This window comes from Cibotium barometz, chromosome 16, assembly GCF_041138505.1.
Source record: "Cibotium barometz isolate CiBa-2024 chromosome 16, ASM4113850v1, whole genome shotgun sequence".
NCBI lineage: Eukaryota > Viridiplantae > Streptophyta > Polypodiopsida > Cyatheales > Cibotiaceae > Cibotium > Cibotium barometz.
The window spans coordinates 59,138,798-59,162,631 of NC_141061.1; positions in this window are offsets into that span (position 1 = coordinate 59,138,798).

Here is a 23,834-nt window from a genome sequence, read left to right on the forward strand (position 1 = left end):
TAATCTATGCTCATTATGCTTAATGACGTGTTTTATGGGTTCAACCACAAGTAAACACATAGCTCTACACCACTTTTGAAGCATTTTGGCATTGACCAAGTGCAAGATTCCTCCAAGTGGGGTCTTTTTTCTACTGTGAGCAGTGATTAATCTCACTAATCAAGGCTTAATCAATCCTAATCTCAATGTCTTGGTGAAATTAGTGGTTCAATCCTACCATTAGGAAGTCGCTACAAGCTTCCATTAGCTCACATTTGCCTCTTGATTTGGTGCATTAATTGCTCACTCTAAAACTAATTTTTTTCCATCACCTAATCATAATGACCATTCCTAATGATGGTGATAATCAATCAAAGAAGGAAAAGGTTAGGGCCAAGAAGAAGACCAACAAGTCACATTCCAAGCCTCATTACTACTATTATGCTAAAGCCATAAATTTTTCCGAATTCCTATGTACCCACATGCATGGTGAAGAAAATTAAGCTCATTATATTGATATTTGAATCAAGCATTAGACAATGCGAATCACTTACACACCGAGAAATTTCTTGACTGGATATTATGACTTAGATTAGATAGGAGATTGTGATAGCATGAAAAATTTATTTCCTGGATCAGTAAGCATAGAGTCTATATTGCAGAGTCTTTTTTCTTCCAGGAAAGAGATCCTTCTATTAGTTACCAAGAGAAACACCCATAATAGCTAAGTACAAACTCATCCCCAAATGGGAAGCGAGAGTCCATAAGAATAAAAGGGGAGGATGTTCTCCTCCAACTAGCTGCTCCAGGAGGAGAAGGCTATCTCATAAAATGGGGGAGGGGGAAACAACCACACAGGTGCTCTATAGTGCTAAGTGGGTTCACCACCACTGTCCGTAAAAGGGACCGTGCTGCCAAATCTTGAGGAGGGCCTCTTGTTGCTTCTTCATGTGGTCTAAGCCACCCTGAGGCTTCCCCCACTAACCACCATGGAGGGTATGAATGTGCCATGTCCATCCATGCACTGTGGTACACAGTGACAAACTGGCTCGTCAACAGTGCAAGAATCATGCACAGAAGTAGTACCTTTTAGGGTATATTTGTCGTAAGCTAAAGGAGTAGATAAGGCAACTCCAGATTCAACTTGAAAGAGTGTAGATGGAAAAAATTGACAGAATTACAAGCAACCTTGGCCCAACAGGACAGTTTCTCAAAGGAACAATGGTGTCAATGGATGACTAAAAAGGAAGAGTGAGACCGTGAAGCAATACTGGCCAAACGACTAGCAGAACAGTTGGCAGAGAAAGCCAAATGCAAGGCCAAAGAGGAGCGATTGCGGGTGGAGATCAAAGTGAAGGCGAATCACAAGCGACAAGCCCGAGAAGACTTGAGGGACACCAGTTCCAATAGACACTCCGAACTTTGGTAACTTCTTTCCACCCTTCTCAATCCTCCACAATCCCAGCCATAGCCTCGACACAACAATTATCCGTGCCTCATCGAACTTCATCAAGTACGACAGCAAGTGCGACCATTCGGTTGTGAGACTGAGTTTAATCACCATTTTGTTACCCACTTCCCTCTCTTTCAAAAATCACAGAAACCGAAGACAAAGTTCATCTAGCGGCTCCACACCTCACAAGTGATGCAGTCACTTGGTGGCAACATTGGTCCCATTTGCACACAGATCCTTACACTGGCTTATCGGACTATGATTGGGACACCTTTGTGTTCGATTTGAAGACCAGGTTTCTACCTCCGCAGTACATGAAAAATCTAGAAGATGAGTTCTACAAACTTACCCAAAATGGTTCCCCTATGCTTACTTACTCCAAGAAGGTGATCACATCAGCTCACCAGTTGGGGAAGTCCAAGGAGGAGAAGCTCAAGCAGTACATTTGGGGATTGGATCAAAATTTTGAACCTCGGACATATGACAGGGCTTTGACTCTTGCCTAGGATGATGAGATGATGCTCAATGGAGGCAAGCCCAAGACCGCTCCAATCACCCCCAAACCTCAGCAGCAATAACAAACGCAGACCAACCAACAGAATCAGACATCTAACAAGCAAAAGTAGGTAAGGGGGTCCCAACAACCAAGGATCAAAAGAGGAAGGGCCACAATAGCTCTGGGAAGGAGCGACAAGATGTACCTAAGAAGACCCGAGAAGAAAAGATCAAGGAGGGCCTTACTTGAGGATTCCTATGGTTTGTTACATTAAGGCATTGCCGATGGCAACATTTGATGCATCCACAAAGACATGAAACACCCTCTTCCAATCCGATCGATGCTATGGATAACATCATCTTCAAGTGTCGAAATTCTTGTTCACACTTCTCATTCCAGATGTATAGAGCATTTTTCTTTGTAATCAGATTTAGTGGGCATGCCACATGCCAGATATCTAAGAAACCTTGTATTCCATTTAATGTGTCCCAAGAAGCTGAAGCTTCTCAATTATTTAGTATCGTGCGGAGCTTGTAATCGAATGATGACGACCATCACCTTCTAAGAATCCATGCTAACCCATCTTCTGAAACAATGTGGCCAAGAAAAGATCCACTGCTTTTACTGTAAAAGCACATTTTGCTGGATTGAGACTCAACCTAGTTTCATAGCACCTCTCCAGACACAATTTCAAATGTTGGAGATGCTGCAAACGCCTCTCGAAGACACTGAAGCCATCCACAAATACCCTGATGAATTTTGTGAGGTTCTTATAAAAGATTTACACAAAGTCCCTCATGAAACGACAAACATCCATGAAGACCCTCATGAATGTTGTGAGGTATGCATAAAAGATTTCTTGAACCATCCTTTGGAATGTGGTCAATGCGTTCTTCAACCCAAAAGTCATTACCAACACCCCCCACAAATGTTGTCTTTTGTTTATGCTTTGGTGCCATCCTTACCTGATTGTATCTGTTGAATCTGTCCAAGAATGGATACATCTCATGGCCACCAACTGCATCTAGCAGTGTGAGTGTATAAACGATAGTGGAAAAGGATCTATGACAATATCCGCATTCAATTTTATGTAATCCACACATGCCCTCAACTTGCCATTCTTCTTGGGAACAATAACAATTGGAGACACCCAATTAGATCTGTTAATCGGATAAATGAAACCTACTTTGAGCAATTTGTCAATTTCTTCTTTTACTTGTCAGGCATAATTCGGATTCATCCGGTACCTCTGTCTACTGGATGGGAACTGCATCTTCCTTGAGATTAATTTTATGCTGATAAAAACCAGGATCAATGCCCTTCATGTATATATAACTCCAAGAAAACATATCTTTGTATCCTAACAACAGCTCCTACAATTGTTGTCTCCATTCCTCTGTAAGTTTAGCACTTACTTGGACCATTCGAGGGTTCTGATTGTCTCCTAAGTTCATTTTGGGCAATTCATCTTCTTGCACCCGACTACTCTTTTGCATGTTTCTCTCATGGGCTTCTTCAACAGATATAAATGCCTTGATTTCTTCAAGAACCTCGTCCTTTTCTACTTTCAGATAGACTTCTTGGATTTTCTACTCTGAATCGGCCAGGATTCCTTCCTCCATGGTTTTGTAGCATTATATGGTAGTGATGTGTGTGAACACACTTAGGACTGCCGGGGCACTTTTTCCCTCACTAGGAGGTTTTTTTCCTCGTGCGTATGTACACCTTCTTATCTACTCATTTTGGGGGGTGTGCTTATCTTTTGTATCTGGCACACATTTGTTCATTCTAATCTAGTGAGTTTGTGTGCTCTCAAGCTTCTCTATCTTATGTGTGTGCATTGTTGTAACCATAACCCTAATTCCAACAATCGGTATTAGAGCTAGCTTCCTTGACACTTGATCTAGTAGTCTACCTCCCTCCTTCACGACCCTATTTTTCTCTTAGAAGAAGAAGGTATATACTGTAATGTGTGTTGTATACAAAGTATACAATTTTTGGGCTTCGTAGCGCGATTCGGGCACTTTTTGGGCACTGCAAGGTTTCTGTAGACATTCTGAAGAGGCGTCATTTTGGATTGGTTTTGCTCGATTTTGGGTGTTTGGGTTATGCAGTAGCAAAGATTTGGTGTGCAGCAGCATCTACATTGTCTTCAACAACATCGACCATCATACTTTCACTAGTAACACTCTATTCCTTACTTTATGTTATTTTTCATACACTTTGCAAGTGATTCAGTCAGTTTTGGTAGCCATATTGAGTACTTGTAGTGTGTTGAAAGATTTTGCATTTGGTAGACAGTCATAGCTGGCAATAGTGATGTATTCAACATGTCTGTTGAGGACAAACTTGATGGGACTAACTATCCATTGTTGCATGTACTGGTTGCTAAAGGCCTTTGAAATGTGGCCAGTGGTAGTGAAACTCGTCCTGTTTCACAACTACCAGTGCAACCAGGTGCTATAGGTACATCTAAAGTAGAATCTCATATAGATGTGGCTCCTCCACATGCACCACCAGTACCTCCCACTGATGCTCAAACGAGATGGGATGGAAGAGATGCACATGCACATGCATTGCTTGCACTTTCTGTGAAGCGAAGCATTATTCCTCATATTCGATCATGTAAGACTTCAAAACAAGCATGGGATGCACTTGTTGCATTATACCAAGTGCGCAATGAAGTACGTGTTGCATATATGCGCAAACAGTTGGAGTCTGAGCACATGAATGAGGGAGACTCAATGGATAGCTTCTTGACCAAGATCAAAGATTTTAAGGAGCAGCTCGCTAGTGTGGATGAGATATATCCTGATAGTACATTGGTGCCCACAGTTCTCAATGCATTGCCGGGTTCTTATCAGAGTTTTGCCTCTACCCTTAGACTCATGATGAAGGGAAATCCAAATGCCTTTACATTTGATGAGTTGGTTTTAGTACTCTTGCAAGAAGAGCAGTCTAGGCAAAACAAATCTGTTGTGCGAGTTGGTGACCAAGCTTTTGTTGCCAGTCAGAAAGGCAAGGTAAAGCTTCTTTGCATGGTGGCTATAAGCCAAAATCAGAATCCTCAGGTAAGGATGCAGAGAAAGAAGGTGATAAGCCTAAAAATAAAGGCAAGTGTCACTATTGGGAAACTAGGGCACTACATAAGTTAGGTGCAAGAAAAGGCTAGAGAAGGAGAAAAAGAAAGAATCGAGCATGGCTGTGGCTGATGCATCTGCACCACAAGTGCAGAGAAGAAGGAATCTGCAAGTTTTGGTCAAGATGATTGGACATGGACTGTACATTACAATTATGACCCTTCTATTCATGATGTATGCATGTCAGTGGGGGCAGAATCGGATGCTTGGTACTTTGACAGTGGCAAAAATTTTGTTCTCATCTCTTGAATCTGTCCCAAGTGTAGGAACCGTCACATATGCAAATGGTTCCTCATATCCTGTTAAAGGAGTTGGTAGAGTTTTGCTCACTGCTGCAAATGGGGACACATTTACTCTTTCTAAAGTTTTATATGTGCCAAGCATTAAGAACAGTTTCAGTCTTAGCCTTGTCAAGTTTGATGGTGAAATTTATGGATGACACATGTACAGTTCATGATAGAAATGATGGTTATTCTATCATTGCCTCAGGTACCTTGTTTCATGGCCTATACAAGATGGATATATTTGAGAAGTTGCAGCATGATGCTTGCTCAATCTCTACGACTCGTGCTATGAGTGATGCAGAATTATGGCATGCACGATTTGGCCATCTGACTTATGGCAGTTTGTTACGCCTTCAAAGGCATGATATGGTATCTGAGTTGCCAACTCTTGAGACCCCTGCTAAACATGTATGTGGGGTGTATTCTTGGTAAAATGCATCGAGCATCATTTCCAAAGGATGGATCTGTGAGAGCTGTTAAGAAACTACAGCTTATACATAGTGATGTATGTGGTCCCATATGAGGACACCATCTATTTTGGGATATCTCTACTTTGTTACTTTTATGGATGATTACTCTCCAGATATAGTTGGGTGTATCCATTAAATAAGAAGTCAGAGGTTTTTATGTGCTTTAGGCACTTTGTATCCATGGCTAAAAATGCATGTGAATGTAAAGTTGGCACCCTTCATTCAGATCGAGGAGGGGAGTATATGTCCAAGGAATTTCATGCATATATGGCTGAAAAAGGCATAAGGCATCAATGTACAGTGCCATACACACCTCAGCAAAATGGTATAGCTGAGAACAGGTCTCTCATGGAGATGGCAGGATGTATGGTGAAAGCCCAAGATTTACCTCATGGTTTTTGGTTAGAGGCAACTATGTGTGCAAACTATGTATTGAACAAATGCCCTACCAAGGCCTTGCAGTCTAAAACTCCTTATGAAGCTTGGCATGGTAGGAAGCCTTATGTGGCTCATTTACATATTTTTGGTTGTCTTGCTTATGCTCTTGTGCCTGAAAAACAACACAGTAAGCTTGATGATAAGGCAGTTAAATGCATATTTGTGGGATACAATTCAGAAAGCAAGGGATATAGACTCTACCATCCGGCCTCAAAGCGGATTTTGGTAAGTAGAGATGTTGTTTTTGTCGAAAACTCAGTTTAGCCCATGCTTTCATGCAAAAAACAGCAGAATGTATGCTCATAGGACATGTTTGATTCGCTCCTACCTTTGTTTAATGGAGGGCAGCCATATGTAGAGCAATTGAATGCTCAACCAAGTGCTGAAATTCAGCCTTTACATGTTTGATTCGCTCCTACCTTTGTTTAATGGAGGGCAGCCATATGTAGAGCAATTGAATGCTCAACCAAGTGCTGAAATTCAACCTTTACAGGTGCAAAATCAACCTACAAATCAGCCTTTTGATGAGGCAATTATTGAGGATGTAGTGGATGAGGAGAGAGCAGCCATAGAAGGATCTAGGTGTATGCCAAAATGGCTTGTGCAGACATTGAGGGATAGAAAGTTGGCAGCTCCTTTACCTAGCAGAACTCGTGCAGGTTCTCATCATGCAGATTATTCTCATGTGGATCATGTTCTCATTTTTACTTTATATAATGAGGAGTAACCTGTTTCCTTTGAGGAAGCACAAGATGATGATCATTGGTGGATGCATGCTATGCAGGATGAGTATAACTCTATACTCAAGAATGGCACTTGGTATTTGACAGATCTACCTCATGGCAAGAAGGCCATTGGTACTAAGTGGGTTTACAAGTTAAAACGCAAAAAAGCACATGGTAGCATTGATCTGCACTCACATCTCGTATGACTACCATTAGGTGTCTCATTGCTTTGGCAGCACATCATGGGTGGAATGTACATCAGTTGGACATTAAAACTGCTTTCTTGAATGGTGATTTACATGAGGAGGTGTATGTATTGCAGCCTCTTGGTTTTGTTATGAAAGGAGAAGAGTCTAAAGTATGCAGGTTGAAAAAGGCTCTTTCTTTGTCCCTGTTGGCCAATCCTATAGTGCCATAGGCTTTCAAGATATGAGAAGATTCATGCATACTTGGTTACAAATGATTTTTGCAACAGTCCAACAGAGAGTACTCTCTATGTGAAGAGGAGTAAGGACACATTTTTGGTCATCGTTCTACATGTTGATGACATGCTGCTCACACGGGACCTGATATAGATCAGATTTCAGTCTTTAAGGCTGATTTACAGTCATCGTTTGAGATGCAGATTTGGAGCCCTTGCATTACTATTTGGGGATTCAGTTTATGGAGCACAATGATGGCATTGTTATGCTGTAATCTAAATATATACAGAAGCTATTGAAGAGGTTTAATATTGAAGACTGTAAACCTGTGGCTACACCTATGGAGATAGGTACTCGACTTAGTGCTAGTTTGTATCAGTAGGCTATTGGATCCCTTCTTTATGTGTGCAACACAAGGCCAGATATGTATGCGGTCTCATAGTTGAGCAGATTTATGCATAGCCTAGGTACGAAGCATTGGTAGGTTATTAAGCGGGTTTTTCGCTATTTACAGAGCACTCAATATTTTGTATTACTTTATTAAGCGGGTTTTTCGCTATTTACAGAGCACTCAATATTTTGTATTACTTTATCCAAAGGGGAGTGAGTCAACAGTTGCATGCTTTCAGTGATTCAGATTGGGCGGGATGTTATGACACACGAGTGTCCACTAGTGGGTTTTACTTTCGCCTTGGTGATTCATGTATATCATTGCTCAGCAAGAAGTAGCCTACAATGGCCACTTCTAGTTACTATGAAGCTGAGTACAGGGTAGCGTTTACAGCTACAGTTGAGGGTGTGTGGCTCAGACGACTTATGGGGCTGATTTGGGTGTTGGCTAGCACTACGATTTTCACTTATAGGTAGAGCGCATTAGCAGTTGTTGCGAGGAACCCAATGTTGCATGCTCGCACTAAGCACATTGAGGAGCATTACCACTATGTTAGGAAAAGACTCTCTGCACAGCAGAGATTAGCTTGGTCTATGTGCCTACACATCAGAACATGGTAGATTTATTCATGAAGGCTTTTCCTCGTGAAAAGTTCGAAGCTTTTTGTAAAGATTTAGGCTTATTGTCTTTTCAAGATTAATCGGCCATACCTTGTACATATTCACATCATCACTCCAGGGGGAATTTATAGCATTATATGGTAGCGATGTGTGTGAACACACTTAGGACCGTCAGGGCACCTTTTTCCCTCACTAGGCGGGTTTCTTTCCCCCGTGCGTATGTAGACCCTCTTATCTACTCATTTTGGGGTGTGTACTTATCTTTTGTATCTCGCACACATTTGTTCATTCTAATCTTGTGAGTTTGTGTGCTCTCAAGCTTCTCTATCTTGTGTGTGTACATTGTTGCAACCCTAACCCTAATTCCAACAGTTTCCCAGGACTAGTTACACTGCCCATGACTTTTGACTCATATTGTGACGACCTGGTCAACATCCACCTCAAATAAAAAAAACTAAGTTTGGATTTTCCTTTAAAATTTTCTCTTTCTCATCGTCTTCCACTCCTTCCAGCCACCAGTTGAGTCCTCCTGCATAGAGTGGTCAGTCAGACGGGTCAACTGTTCTCGGACCTTCTTCTTTTCTTTCTAGATGGTCAACCGATATGTCTCCCAGTTGTGTTGGATCTTTCCATGATGAAGCCATGGTGTCAGCCAAGAAGCATTGATTATGCTCCATAGTTCTCTAGAATCCAGAGTATCACAAAGGATGCCTAAAATTTACAATCAACCACACTAATTTCTTGATTTCGGACAATGCCTATAGGCATCACTCTCCGCTAATCCGGTTGGATATCTGTGATGCCTAAGCCATTATGCTAATGGTATGCTATCTTTGTCTCCCAAGGTAGGACTTAACCTCTGGATCCTTTTTCACACTAAGCCATGCTACATGGGCCTTTGAGACATACTTATATACCTCTGATCCATGTTGATGAGCCTCTGAGTCAGTAGTATAGAGACTATTGAAGGTTTGCCAAGCATCACCTCCATCACTCCAAAGGGGAGTATTGGATATTTTAGAGTTAGTTGGTGTGAACACTCTCTCTATGGGTGTGAACATCCCTTGCTAAGGTCAAAAAGATAAGTCTTGATGCCTATAAAATCATCTACTTGGGTGGTTCTCTAGCAACAAGAGTATCACTTGAGTTGTGCAATATATTTCTCTTGTGCTAATTATCACATCTCTCTCTCTCTCTCTCTCTCTCCCCACATACACACACAAACTTACCATGGCTATCCTCCATCCACCATAGCCATTCAATAGACCTAAATATTGTAGCTCTTGCTTTAACTACATCTTCCTTGTCTTGGTACTACCATATAATTTAACCAAGGTATCCCATGTATCTTGCTTTAACTACAGCTTCTAGTACTTGTGCTATATAGCTTAACCTAGATATCCCATGTATCTTTTGGTGTCTTGTTACATCTTATACATGACCAATCATAGAATCAAACACACTAATAGTAGAGAGCCCGATATATAACCTTGCTAGCTCTCTCATGTCTTAGGGTAGTGTCACCCTTGTGTTCGCTTCCTTTGCTTACCTCTTGCTTGTCTCTTTTTTAGTTCATTTTATAAAGTGATGCTATGATACCATGTAAAGAATTATGCGGGGGAGCAAGTGAGCTTGAGCTCCTTGCAACAAATAAACTTCAAAACACACACAAGACTAGACAAGCACACAAGAGAGAGATGGATGGCTGAATTTTTCCACTATCTTCCTCACTTCTCTACAACCATAACATAGGGATAAAGAGTACATACTATATGGGAAATTACTCTACTACTAAAACAGACAAGGTGAACCCGAATTTATGAATTAATATTATAACTATGCCATAACTCTACTAAACCAAAGTGTCTATCATATACATTGTGTAGACCATTAGCATATACACCATACTCTCACCAACTATGCTAGTGGCATAGGTGCACAAGTGTCATTGTTGTATGATGTCATCCATATCCACACTAGTTGAGGTTGATATCTCAACATATCACGGGGTTGCAATATAATTATGCTACCACATATAATAGGTATGTTAGGGTAGATGTAATATTTTGGCTTGAAACATGACCTATTACAAGATGTTAAGGTCTTCTCCATTAAAATAATACACTTTCCTTTATTGAAAACATACAAAGTAGCATCAAAGATGCAACAACACGGACCACCAACTTTTGAACATGTCTATACAGGAGGTTTGATTTTCAACCCTTGGAATAATTATAGATAAACTAAAAACTTACAAAACCTAATGATCTCTCAAGGTATACTTAAAGTTCTAATTAAGAGGTAGATTTTCCATCCATGTGTGATAACCTAATTTCCTTAGATGGAAAAGCCATGGGGATCATGATCAAGATATGGGCAAAAATCTCTTATCAAAATGGGTCTAACCCCTGTATAGGTAAAGGGATTATGGCAATGGCTTTAAACGTAGTGACGAAGAGGTCATAAGTTCAAACTCTACAAACCCCTATGGAATTATTTTATGTCCTATGAGACTCCTAGCACTCTATCTATGGAAGCCGAGTCACACTAAGGGTAGAGCAACTTACTCGGGGCCTCATATCACAATATCCTAATGCTGGGCTATCCCGTAAAATCCTCTCGGTCTAATTAGAAAAATCCTCATGTAGAAAAGGTAAATGATTCCTCTAGGTGTATTCCCTTCATAATTCTCACAAGTAGGTTAAATCAAGGTCAACAAGATGTCCTCACTCCTTGATTATGAGTGTAGTGTGTCTATCCTTGTTCATAATTTTCCAACTAAACTAGTCGTCCTAGGTTTTTCTCACTCTAAAAGACACATTTGTTTTGGTTTGGAAAGTACTTGCTTGTTGAGTCCACCCAACCACCCACTTTCTAGTGTTCAATCCTTTTTCTACTTTAACCATATCCATAGGCTATGCCTAGCCCTATCCAATCCCATGGGTCTAGCCTTTTGCCCACTACTAGATGTATTCAGACCAGGACAGTTTGCAGCACTGATGAGCTCGTACACTCTTGAACCACCTTGATGATTAGAGGAGCCCTATAATGTCTTGCATTGTTTACCTCAACACAAATGTTAGTAAATCCTAGGAGTCGTTTCTATTGGTCATCACTTATCTAGAAGCACAAGACCTCTAGGTACCAGCACATAAGGGGCCCTATGACGTTAAGTATCAACATGTATACTTAGTCACTAGGCACTATCCTACCCGTAACACCCCTGAGTCTGTTAGCTTAGGAAATAACCCTCCACCTTGATCTTATAACCTTAGCTTAGGAGTAGTTTAGGAATAGGATTCCAATAGTCATATGTGTTGTTTTAATTCTCAAAGCTGATAACTATATACCTGCTTACAAGCGCTCATTGTAATTATAAATGGATGAATGGACAATCAAGAAGGAGAAGAGCTTTGAAAAACACAAAGTCTATTTTCTATCTTTGCATTGTATGTGCAATGTTCTCTTTGTCTGTAGTATGTATTAATCAACTATCTGTTATCTAATTATGTCATCATGTTTAATGTTAATTCTTTCTTTACTGTGTTGGTTTATCTGCCAACACTTTTGGTGATCCTGATGCAATCGATTCCCTGCCCTCCCATGCTCTAGTTTTATGATCTAAGCATTATGTCTTTACTGCATGGAGTTGGCATGGATGGATTCTCTACACTTGCTGATTAGGTGGCGGATCATTCACTGTTTTTGAAGTCCTCCCTCCATTCGTCTTTGTTCTCATTTTGATCAAGATGGAGTCCATCGTTCAGTTCTGCATGTCGATGTGTTTTCCTTGTGTGAAGAGGTTTCACCAAGTTTGCACATTGCTATTTTGTTAACCTATTTATGGTGTCTAGTTGATCGCATGGAAGTGACCACATTTCATGGATCTTCGTCCTTAGGTCTTTTAGAATGTCTTCCATTTTTCAAATTCAAGCATGTCTTGTCACTCCTTGGTGATTATCCGGTCGTCTTTCAAGTCCATGCTCAATCAGATATGGAAAATCTTCTTTTGCTGGAAGCTGAGCATGGCAGTGGTAACTTTTATTAGCCACTTGAAAATTACCAGATCATCTGCCGATGAAAGACTAGGAACAACATTATGATGCTTGTCTAGAGCGTCGACAACGAGCTGCATTGAATCATCAAGGGGATCAAGTTGATGACACCGATGTCTCTATATTGCGGAGGAAGATGATGGCGCCAGTGTCAAGCTCAAGGACAACAGTATTAGTGTTCACTCAGAGGATAGCCAGCACACAGAGGACTTTAATGTCCCAGCAGTTGGTAACCTCCCATGTGGCTCAAAATTTACTCATTATTAGATTGCTACTTGCTAAAGTAGGTGCGGAATTGCCCTCGACATGCCCTTGACACGTCCTCTGTGGCTCTAGCTCTAGCGGGTCCGGGAGACTTTACAGGTTCACTTAGTCTTGCTGGCACAACTTGCCTCCACCATTTTCTCTCATGGTTCAACACGTCTCTTAAGTATCCGAAGTTCCATAGTAAGAAGAAGGAGAATGCAGATACACGTGGCAAATTTTGAAAATACGTGGTTGACCAATGATATATCACTTATAGCAATCAATGTTGTTGTTCAGAAGCACAACACATTCAGTGGCACATTATTTGGGTAGGTGACAAATTGGCATGCGTAGTACGGCCCTAATGCATTTCAAACTTATGCGACCCTATGCGATGCCTTTCTGTATCAATTTTGGAAGAACAAGACCTCTTCACAGGTCTTTGAGAAATTGCATTGTCTGAAACAGAAGAGCTTGCTAGTGCAAGATTATGCGGCCACATTCCGTACTCTGTAGAGTCAGGTCGATCCCGCCGATCAGCCAACTGAGGCCCTCATGGGAGAATGGTTTGTCTTGGGTCTATGGAGGAAATTGAAACCTGTTGTGGCATATGTGGATCTGACAATCAGTGGGTTTGATGGGTTGGTGTAAGTGGCTCGAAGATCGGAGCACAGTTTAGGAAAGAGTTCCACTTGGAAGAAGGGAAAAACGAAGGCTCAAGAGGATTCTTCAGAGGATGAACAAGAGGAAGACACTTCAGATGACGACTCGAATGTGGAGTTAGATTTAGAATCCAATCATAAGAATTGAAGAAGAAATCCAAAAGCCAGAGATAGTCGAGGAATGACTTGTGGGGTGGCATGGGCTAAGCTTTAGGGTGGAGGTGCAGGAGGAGCTGGATTTGGGCTGTGATCCAATGTCTGGTGTACGAAGTGTTCCAAGAAAGGTCATACCAAGGAAGAATGTCCACTTGTTTTCTATTGTGCTATATGCCAGATCGTTACTTATGTTTCGAAGGCTTGTCGGTACACTGGCAGAGTCAATCATCCACCACAGTGCCAGATAGTGCAAACTGAGTCCGTAGTCTTAGTGTGACAGATAGCACCAGTGAATCAGCCCACTACATGTACACCAAAGGTTCGCCCTTATGGGCGAGGTCATGGAGGTGCACCAGGTGTACCTTTTCAGTGTTACTACTGCAAGGCAGTAGGTCATCAAAAGATGCAGTGACCGATCCGACAGTGACATCAAATGGAACTCCATAAAACACAAGCGGAGTGGTTCATGTTGTCACTGGTCAATCCGATGGGCAAGACAGTCACCCCTGGTTAGAAGTAATTCTATCAATGCCTAAGCCCAATGGGTTCAAAACTCACAAGCTGTCACCCTAAATAGAGAATGCACACAGAACCACAGAAGCTCACTCTCTCACTCACTCACTCATTTAGTAGACAATGAATAATGCTCAAGTGCTCTGTATTACTGTTGAACTTGCACAATGCTATTCTTCTTCATACTAACTATGTGTCTATTGTTCTCTCTATCTCTCTATATAGCTATCTCCTAACTACTAATTGCTTCCTTCTTTGCTATCTTGGAAGGACCTTCTTTTTGTCCCATCCAACCGGTGCCCTTATTATTTCAAGAATCATTCTGTTATCAACCCGTTACAACAAAGTATATATGATTATAATGTTGAAATATACAAGTGAATAGGGTGTGTGCAGGAACAAGCCCTTGGTTAGAGGCTATAAAAGAGAATCTCTAAATGTGAGAGAACCTGTGAAAAGGTGAGAAGAATCTACTGGGAGAGAATAAAGGATAGCATGAGAAGATTTAGGAGGTGTGGAGATATTCTGGGAGAGGTGGAGAGAATCAAGCAAAAGAGGTGGAGTGAATCAAGAAGAAATCAGTGGGATTAGATGCTTGGATATAAACTCTATAAATTGAGGCATTGGCTTAATGAGAATTTGCTGGTTTTTGATTATCCATGCCTACATTAAGTTATTAGTTAATTACTCACTAAATACGTCTTAATTATCATCTAATCTCTTTGTTAATGATATTGATAATAGCATTTGATCCACCATAGCTCATCACATTGTTGTAATTTTAACATGGTATCACAGTCTAGCCTAGAATCCATCAAGTTTATGAGCACATTATCTAGTTAGTTAAGATTAGTAGATAATTAAAAAATAATCAATTTGTTAGTTATTTTTCAACTAACTTCTGCACCCCTAGCCAGTGGAGGAGCTCCCTCTCCTTGTAGGCTCAACATTAGCCCAAGCCCTTTTAGGGACTTATACTAGACTCAAGGGCCTACACACAGCCCAAAGCAATTGAAGAATCTCAGCGCAGAATGCCGGTGACAGCACGATTTGCAAGCGTCGTTTTTTGGAAGAAATTTGAGTTTTCTACTTCATCAAATGAAATGGGTATAATTCCTCTTAGTCCCAGGGGTTTTCAAGCATGCTCTACAAGTTGGTGAAGTCAGAATTTGATTTGATCAAGTCTACAGTGAGATCCAAGCTCTTCATCAAATCTGCAGGTGACTTTGGTAAAACAGAGATTAAGCATTCAATGTTTGATCAAATCTTGTGTTTCTTGGCTTAATTCTCTACTAGATAATTGCTATTGATGGCCTTGAAAGGATTTGAGCTCATTTGAACTCTAAGGCCTCATATATGGGCTCCCCACATACTCTGTTTTTTATACACAAAATAAAAGATTAATTTTCTAATCAGTGATTAATCAATGCTAATCACTGTATTTTAGTGCAATTGAAGATTCAAATTAACTATTAGGTATCTGATACAGATCCCTATAACTTCATATTGCAATTCGGAGTTGGGTTGATACTCCAACCATTTCGTACAAATTGGTTATCCTTGATTTAATGTAATTTCTGATAAAATTATGCTAATAAATTTATGGTAATCATCATTTTACATTTAATGCCTGCAAATCACACTCAAATTCAAGATTATTCACAACCAGAGTTGCATTTGGGAATGTGCATAAGAATGAATGCTATATGCATTATGTATTGGGCACATTACATCAGTGTAAAAATGGGATCAGACACTGCCCTGGTCCAGAATAAGGCAAGAGGTAAGACCTCCCGCATAGATTTGGGTTTGCATTGCATAATGACACAAGATAAACATCAAAAGCCCAAAAGAACTGTCAACAAAATATTTAAACATATTGCTCACATGGAGCAAGAAGAACTGACGAACAAGCTCATGGCCCCAGCCACCATGAAAGAAGAAGAAGATCTCTTTCCAAGAAGAAGATCCACACCAAGAAGAAGAGCTAGAGGAAGCATTGAAGGAAGACATGGACACGAGAAGAGAAGCTGCCACAACAAGAAGACTAAAAGAAGAGGAAGATATAGACGCATGGAGAGAAGCTGCCACGACAAGAAGACTAAAGACAAGAGAAGATGTGAGGCTCCAAAGAGTGAGAAGCCATGTGAAAATCTCTGAGAGAGAGAGAGAGAGAGAGAGAGACCGCACAACCCAATGTAACCTGTCTCAACAAAGTAAAACCACCTCTGAGCCACCGATGATGTAAGCCACATGGTAGATGTATGTGTGAGCACTTTAGTCAAGGTCGCAGGCACTTATAGTAGCCTTGGACACATAGAGAGAGAGTGTGGCAAGGACTATGAATTTAGGGACTTGAGGCAGTGGTCGCGGACTATCAAGTAAGAGAGAAACTTGGTATAGGGGTCTAGGTGTGCTAAGTTCACTTGAGGGGAGGTGTGCTAGGCACTGGTCGCGGGGACTATCAAGTAAGAGGGAAACTTGGTATAGGGTCCAGGTGTGCTAGGAGTATTCACTTGAGGGGAGGTGTTGAAATATACAAGTGAATAGGGTGTGTGCGAGAACAAGCCCTTGGATAGAGGCTGTAAAAGAGAATCTGTAAATGTGAGAGAACCTATGAAAAGGTGAGAAGAATCTACTGGGAGAGAATAAAGAGTAGCATGAGAAGATTTAGGAGGTGTGGAGATATTCTAGGAGAGGTGGAGAGAATCAAGCAAAAGAGGTGGAGTGAATCAAGGAGAAATCAGTGGGATTAGATGCTTGGATGTAAACTCTATAAATTGAGGCATTGGCCTAATGAGAATTTGTTAGTTTTTGATTATCCATGCCTATATTAAGCTATTAGTTAATTACTCACAATTATATCTTAATTATCATCTAATCTCTTTGTTAATGATGTTGCTTCTAGCATTTGATCCACCATAGCTCATCACATTGCTGTAATTTTAACATATAATAGGTGCCCATGTGCGTTGTCGTCTGTGCACAGTTGTCAGCGTGCTGGCTTTTCATTGTCGGCCGATGTTCTCCAGCCAGTTCCCTCATGTCCCACCAATCAGCTCTTGTCAGATACTCAACACCTGGCATGCCCTGTGGCTTTGTGCCAGCAGCAGATGCCTTAGAGGTTGATTGGAAGGTTTGATGGATGGGTAGGGGTGGTTGATGTTGGTTTGACTGGGACAACCCTTTATTTTGACACCAGTACCTATAAGCTTCATGTGGATCACATCCTAAGCCTCCCCTATTATCCTGGGGTTGAATCATATCAAAAACTAAAGTCAAGCTACTACAAGGCCTCTCTGTCTTCATCACAGATATCTTGTTTTGCTTCATCTTGCCCTATGGTAGCAGTTGCGCACCAATCATTTGGGATCTTCTGATGAAGATCCTGGAGCCTAGGATGTGGACCTATCCTCTGGTTTCTATTTATGGAGAAACTCGTCGAACTTGTGCGGGTTTATAGGTAGGTCCCATTCTTCTTCTTCATACTCCTGTTTGAATTTAGAGAGTGAGTAGGCAGCATACTCCAGATTCTGTGCTTTGGCATTTAGTTGTTCTGTTGCATGTGCCTGTTTTGTCATTCGCTATTGTGCCTCCTGAAGAGTTACCAATTGCTGCTGATGACAAAGAATGTTCATTTGATTGGTTGTGGCACAGCTGGTGAAGTTAATGATCTCAACTGCTGCTTGACTGTCAGCAGCTCTTCGTGCAACTTCCTTTGTTTGCTTTGCTCTTGCATGAGCTATGTTCAAACCCTTTTCAATTCCAATTCCACTTGGCTTGTTTTGGCCATCCTTGTGTCCCTTATATGAATTTCTTTGTGCAGATCTATCAATTTCTTCTTTATTATCTTTGTCAACTACTCCAGTTTTTCCTGTTGACTGTTGGCTTCTTCCTTGATAGCTTTCAGCTCCTATTAAGTTTTTTGCAATTGGAAGGTCAACTTGGAGTTTTCTTCTTTCAAACCGCACAGCTGATGGTTTATTGATGTTCTACTATTGTATCAATCTTTCGTTTGGGACCTTGTTTTAGGGGAGTATTTCTTCTCCACGGCTTGCTCTTCTAGTTGAATGAGCTTTGCCTTATGTTGATCAAGCTTTGCATATGCCTACACGAGTACCTTGTCTATTTTCTTGAACTCTTCTTCTTCTAGCTCTAACAGAGCAGTCTGTCTGGCTGTGTTTTTATTATGTTGCACAAACATATGTTTCTTTAAGATGATGATTTGTTCTTTTAATTGAGTTGGTGTCATCTGATTGATGGCATGTGTGCTTCCAACTGTTATTTTCTTTATGGACTCTAGCTGCTGTATCGGTTCTTTCCCCTTGACCAACGCCAACTTTGTTTTCTATTGTTTAATCTCCAGTTGCCTTTTGAGTGTTTCTACCTGCTTTTGTTGGTCCAATAGCAATTGTGCTGATCCGTGGAGCCTTCTCATGTGGCACCTTTGGTGGCTAACATTTTTTTTTGGAGTAACTCCAGCCTGATCTCCAGTTCTTTTTTCCCCTCCAGCTATTTTGTCAGCTTGCGTATTTTATCCCGGAGCTCCTTCACCTACTGATCTGACTATGCATTTCCTCTAGAGATGGTGACAATGGCGGTGGTGGCGGTTGCTACAGGCTGAGGTTCCTCATGGCTATGCAGAAGTTGTCCCTCTAGTTTCTCCTCCAGCTCCATCTTCATCTTGAGGTGGAATTGGTGGTAGCAGTAGGTGGCATGTGGGAGTTGGCAGTATCATGTATTCTTTCAATAGCTGCAAATTGTTCTCCCAACATGCTTTCTGAGATGTTTTTAGTTCCTCTTCCCACTTCTCCATGGCATTTGGACTATGGGGATTTCTTCTTCAGCCTCCATGGCCTCCTATACCCGCAGCTTCCCTTTCACAAGAAGTAACTCCTTGCGATCTTTTCCCATTGCTAGCTCCACATTGCAGATTATCTAAGTGGCATGGTCCACAATGCAGGCCGCTTTTTGTTGCTGACTGATCCGCCTGCTCTGTAGTTGCTTTGGATCTCGTTGTTCATTGTTCGGAGCTCGGAGACCACCATTTCTAACTCATCCCCTCTTCTTCGTAGTGTTGCTGCTTCCTCCTCCAGTCTTGCAATGGTGTCTTGCTACTATTGCCTTAGCAAGTTCTAAGCAACGGTTTGTTGATTTTGTTGATGAGCTTAAGTGGATAGCTGTTACACTTTCGCTTCCACGTGATTTATCCTAGCGAGTCTTTCTTCATTCCTCAGCTTGTCCATGACACAATTTGCTATATTTTCTAGTGCTATGAGAATGCTCTAAGTGGTTGGGTCAGTTGTTTGCATCATCTGGCTCAGCCTATCACTTAACGTGGATGGTGCTTTTAGGATTTCCCCCTGTGCTATTTTGTCTGCTTTTTGTTCTTTGCTCGAGGACAATCCACTTTTCATTACATGTTTGCCTATGCTTTCAAGTTGCTACTTTTGTTGCTCCTTGGTTGCTTGGGCCTACTTTTGCTGATTTGGCTTGAGAGTGGTGATGTGCTGAGACCACTCAAACTTTCTTCAGTGATATTCTGTTTTGGAGGGCTCTTTGTGAGTTTTCTTTTCAGCTTCTTTTGATATTATTTTTGCTTTATTCTTGTTTGCGGATTTGGCTACAAGGCGTTTTTGTTCTGCCTCTGTTGCTAGTTTTTGCCTTCCAGATTTCTCCACTTGTCTCTTCTTGTTGGCTGTTGCTTTTTCTGGCTTTTTCCTCTGAGATGACTCCTCTTGTCTCTTCCTAGCTGATGCTTCTTCCAGCTTATGCCTCTGAAACGACTCCTCTTGTCTCTTCCAAGCCGCTTCTTCTTCTTGTTGCTTCTTTATGCTTTCCTATTTTGCGGTTATGTTATCCTTCTCTAACTCATCGAGTTGTACCAAGGCTTTTAAGTGACTCCCCATCTTCGTGTGACCTCTTGATAGCTAAAGCTTTTGAGCTTGCTACTGCATGCTTTTGGTCACCTTCTTCCCAATTCACCTTTGGTGGTCTTGGCGAGCAAAAAGATTATATCTAGGTAAATCTGAATTGCTTTTGCATGTCTGGATCACAACATGTGGCGACAGAGTATTTCTTACCGACTTTTGAGAGCTCCTCCTCGATGTCCACATCATAGGAGTCGGCATTGGTGATGCCTTCAGTAGGAAGATGGAATGCTTTGTCTATGTTCTCTGGCGTGACCGGCACGGCCTTTCAACCTTCCATCTTTACTGTGTTGCTCAACGACAACTCTGCTAATTACACCTCAACTTCAATGTCTTCTTGCAAGCTCGTCTAGTTCTTTGCTACAAAGTCGTACATTCCGACCTTCTGCAGCCACTCGTGTTGAACCATAGAGTCCAAAGGATCAAACTCCGTTTGCTTGCTGCTACTAGTCATGGTGGATACTAGTTGTTGAGGTTTGCAAAGAAAGGGGAAAGACGTGATGTCGAGAGAACTGGAGATGGTGAGACAGTAGCAAAGAGCAAGAGAGCAAGTTGCAAATGATTCAAGGAGAGTAAGGGTAGTGGGGTTTGCCCGTGGTAGGGTTTCTTGATTAGGGCTGCACTTTCAAGGCGTTTTCTCCTTCCCATGATGATTTCCCAAAAGCCCAAGAATGTCATGATTCCCATGTGTCGCCGTATTTTGTGTGTAGCATTTACTGCTCTTTTCTCCATGTTCACATCCCTTTGCTTTTCATCATGCATTCTATTGTCGTTTGAAGTCACCCATTGGAGTGTTGTGCACATGTCTTCATTTGGTTGCACTGTATAGATGGGGATCGACACCATCATGCACTGATTTGTTGTGTCTGCCTTTATGTCTTCCTGACTGGTTGGTTGCTTCTCTTCATCATTTCTTTCTCTATAGAGTCTGAGTCTGAATCCATTTATAGGCTTGGGTAGTGTTTCACCACTTAGTGTTTTTAGCCTGAATCTGCATGAGCTTAATTGTTCTATTATCTGATAGGGATCCATCCAACGTAATTTGAGCTTGGTCCGAGCTTTGAATTGAACAGCAGTACTTTGTCATCCACCTGAAAGATCTTGTGCTTGTTGTTTTTGTCCACCCATTTCTTTCTTCTTTTCTGAGTGATGCCTGCCACCCATGAATTGTGCAGTCTACTTTCTTCCAGCTGCATGAGGTGCTATATCTGCTAGTTGATTGATTCCTCTGGGCTAAGCCTTTCGGTCAAGGCTATTCTGAGGCTTGGGATAACATACTCCATTGGAACTCCTACCTCTAAGCCATAGACCAAAGAGAATGGGGTGAGCCCAGTGCTTACCTTGTATGCTGTGCGGAACACCCATAGTGCAAAGTGCAAATTTTCATCCCAATCTCTTCTGTTTTGATTGGCTATCTTTATGAGGATCAGCTTAAGCACCTAATTTGTAGATTTTGCTTGATCGTTTGCCTGCGGATAGTAAACAGTTGGATTTTTGTGCAGTATCATGTGCTGCTAAGTCAGTTTCGGAATCACTTCATTAATGAAGTTTCCTCCTTGATCACTTATTATAAGCTCCACTGGGCATCCAAACCTCGTCATGATGTTCTCGTACAAGAATTTGGCTACTGTTGTAGCTGAATTATCCTTGAGGGCTTTTGCCTCCACCCATTTAGTGCGGTAGTCAGTTGTGCCACGATAATGTATTTATTACCAATCCTCCTTGCTGGATGTTTAAATGATCCTACGAAATCCATTCCCCACTTCTGAAAGGGTTCAAGCGGTAGGGCTGACTGATAAGGCATCCAATCAGCAGAGCTAATGACTGTCCGATCCGCCTGACACACATCACATTGCTTGATATGATCCCATGCATCTTTAAGTTTTGTGGGCCACCATAAGCCTGCTTGCAAGACTTTTCTACCTGTCGTTTCTCCCGACGAGTAGTGCATGCCTGACACTCCTTGATGTGCTTCTGTCTCAGCACAACTGTTTGTTCATGGTCTGGCACACATTTGCAGACAACCTCGTCAATGCCTTTTTTGTACAAAGCTCTTACAATCTCAAGGCAATTCTTGCTTTGGAGAGCCATTTTCTTCCGCTAATCTATGTTCATGTCAGTAGGTAATGTGTGATGAATTGCAGCATGTCAAAGTACCAATTTCTTTACATGGGAATAGCAAATAGGTTTACCTCTAGAAACTGATCAGCCATCCCTATAGGCTGCTCTCCTGTGTCTATTCTGCTCAAGAATTCTGCTATTGCATTTGTCAGGAGTGTGCACGATGGTAAACTAAAATTCTTGCATATAGAAGCATCCACCTTGCTAACTTCTTGATCAGACCTGGCTTATTCACCAGATACAATAGGGCTTGATGATCTACATGAAACACAAAGTGTTGTCCCAATAGATAACGACGAAATTTTTGACTGAGTAAATCAGTCCCATGGCTTCCCTTTCAGTGGTACTGTAATTTTTCTTAACATTTGATAGCATCCGACTAGCATTATAAATGGGCTTGTACCACCCTTCTTCTGTCTAGTGCATCAACACACTTCCAATTGTTGTGTTCGATGCATCCACGAATACATGGAACGCCTTGTCCCATTCCGGTGATTCGATGCACTGGGTGAGCATTTTTCAAAATTTGGAAGGCTCTTTTGCACTCTTCTAACTAGAGAAATTATGCCTCCTTCTTTGTGAGACTGTACAATGGTTGTGCCATATCAGCAGCAAGGTACCTGAGGAATCGGTTGTGCCATTTGATTTGGCCCACGAATCCGCTGAGCTCCTTCAGGTTTTGTAGTGGATTCAGTTTGCTTATCATCCTGACCTTGGCTGGATCGATAGCAATTCCATCTTTGGACACTGTGTGTCCAAGGAGTGTTCCACCCGTCACAACAAACACGCACTTCATTGGGTTCAACTTCAGCTTAGTTTTCCTACATCTTTCCAAGCATATGCGTAGTTGGTGCAAATGCTCCACACACTTCCTGAAGAAACTTAAGTCATCTACAAAAACACGCATGAATTCAGTTAAATAATCATAGAAAATTTCTTGTACCATGAGTTGGAATGTTACGGTGCATTCCAGAGTCCAAAGGTCATGATGTTTGACATGAATGCTCCCCATTCTGTGAATGCAGACTTCTCCATGTCTTCAGGTGTGCCATTGTGACCTGGTTGTTCTACTCTTGTTTGCAACAAGAGTGGCCACCAATTCTTTAGAAGAGGGAATGTATCTAGCATCGAGTCTGTGAAAGGTAATGGAAATGGGTCCGATATGGTAGTTGCATTGAGCTTCCTTCCTATACACTTCCCATTGTTTTTGGGCATGATGGGGCTCAGCCAAGTTGCTTTTTCTATTGGTTGGATGAATCCTATTGCCAATAGTTTGTCAATTTCCTCCTTGACTTGCTTGGCGTAGTTGCGATTCATCCTGTACCTTTGTTGCTTGATCGAAATTGCATCTTCCTTCACGTTTATTTTGTGTTGGTAGAAGCTCAGGTCAATGCCGAGCATATCTGTGTTGCTCTAGGCAAAGACATCTCTATACATGGTCAATAATTCGTAGAGTTCGTTTTGCTTCTTCCAGTTTTACGCTCATTTTTACTGTCGACAGCGGGTGCTCCTCTGTCTCCAGATTGAGCTCCATGAGCTTCTCTTCTTGTACTCGGATGGATTGTTGTTGCTCCTTGTCTTTGCAAGCGGATTGCCTCCATCCATTCCTTTAGCCCTTTGGCTGATAGTTCTTCTTCTACATTCCCTGAGGATTCAGCTTCTTCTGTCTGCTACTCTGACACTGCTTCTGTGTCAATTTTAGTTTCTTTCCCTGAGGATTCAGCTTCTTCTCT